The sequence below is a fragment of the Sinocyclocheilus grahami genome, unplaced genomic scaffold, assembly GCF_001515645.1.
Source record: "Sinocyclocheilus grahami isolate Dianchi unplaced genomic scaffold, SAMN03320097.WGS_v1.1 scaffold1744.1, whole genome shotgun sequence".
NCBI lineage: Eukaryota > Metazoa > Chordata > Actinopteri > Cypriniformes > Cyprinidae > Sinocyclocheilus > Sinocyclocheilus grahami.
The window spans coordinates 189,409-190,782 of record NW_015506923.1 but is presented as its reverse complement, the minus strand read 5'-3'; the positions used below and the strand labels follow the sequence as shown (position 1 = coordinate 190,782).

At 45.6% G+C, this 1,374-nt stretch overlaps 1 protein-coding gene and 1 long non-coding RNA gene across 2 annotated transcripts in view; both read right to left on the bottom strand.

The window, feature by feature from the left end:
• Positions 1-1,374, bottom strand: part of LOC107572394 (protocadherin Fat 2-like) — a 161,539-nt gene that overhangs the window by 87,935 nt on the left and 72,230 nt on the right. The gene's annotated exons all lie outside the window — the stretch shown is intronic.
• The window catches only part of LOC107572395 (uncharacterized), a 7,213-nt gene that overhangs the window by 3,070 nt on the left and 2,769 nt on the right, over positions 1-1,374 (bottom strand). Inside the window, exon 2 of the long non-coding RNA XR_001607335.1 lies at positions 361-367. This is a non-coding gene — a long non-coding RNA (uncharacterized lncRNA). The remainder of the gene's footprint in view (positions 1-360; positions 368-1,374) is intronic.

Sequence of the window (1,374 nt, the reverse complement as noted above, 5' to 3'; positions counted from 1 at the left end):
TACAGCAGGGCATGCAAATTCGGTCCATTTTTTTGGCCCAGACAAAAACTGCACCCAGGCTGAATGTAAATGTAACTCTCTGTAAATCCACTCTCTGACACTAGGTGGCGCTTTTGGAACAGTAGAATTACAGCTGTTTCCCGTAACCTCCGAGGACAAAACAGCATTGCGCTTAAAACACTACTTTAGGTATTACATGGAGTGAAGACGAAAAACAAAATGCCATCAAATAATTTCTGAAGACAGTCAGAATCTTCAGAGGTTCATTCTTATAATTAATTCATCCATATATTCATTTGTATAATTCCCTTAGCACTCTTCAAAACCTCCCAGCTTTTCCTCCATGTTTTCACACAAAACTAAACCACTCTGCTGCTGTGCGCACGTGAGACTGTTACTTAAATCTGTGTTTTATGCTTCAGGGCTCCAGACTCATTCTTCCCACTGGTCGCTCTTTTTATTTTTTGTGATTAATGCATGCTGATGAACTTTTATCATAGTTTATAGTTATATGAAAACGTAAGTGGTTAACATTCAACCCTTTCTTTTTCATCAGTATTATTTGTGATTTAAATTTTGTGAAATGGGAGTTCCTCTTTTGCTGTGTTATAAGCCAGGCTTCGGGTGCTTTCACTTTTGAATTTGCGATCTTGGTGTCACGTTTTACAAGAAAAGATAATTGTTTGTTTTGCTTGTTTGGCCGGCGATAGCCATGACGTCACTACCGCCGCGACTAGTACAAAATAGGCGCCGGTAGCGCACATCATTCACCTTCTTCATCTTCACTGTGAAGTCTGTTTGAAGCGTACATTCCAAAAGCAAAGTAAGAGCTTTTCTCTCCTACTATGGCGAGCACTAGCGAAGCATTTAGAAAGTGTGTACATCAGTGTCAGCGGTTTCTGACACCCGATGATTCACACGATTTATGCATTGTTTGTTTGGGCGAGGAGCACGCACGCGATGTCCTCGAGGGGGAAATCTGTGTGCATTGTGAGAGCTTTTTTCTGAAGAAGCTCCACTCTCGTTTGTCTCTCTTCTCGAGGGGAGAGGGACAACCATCGGTTTCCCGCGGTTCAGGACCCGCCGCTGCTGAGGCACGGAGGAGAATGAGCTCGTGGGGATCTCAGGTGGACCTAGCCGACGAGGCTGAAGGGGGGGTTCCCCTCTTCCGCGCATCGGTGTCGGGCGAGAGACAGCCACTGGACGATGATATCCTCTCTCTAATATCCTCTGATCCAGGGGCCAGTGCTCAGTTGGGCCCAGCTCAACAAGAGCAGGAAATGGATGTGGAGAGTAAAGAAGCTGAGGCTGAGAATCCACCTGCCCTGCATATGATGAGCTGTTAGAGGTAATGGATCGGGCCACGGCAAGGCT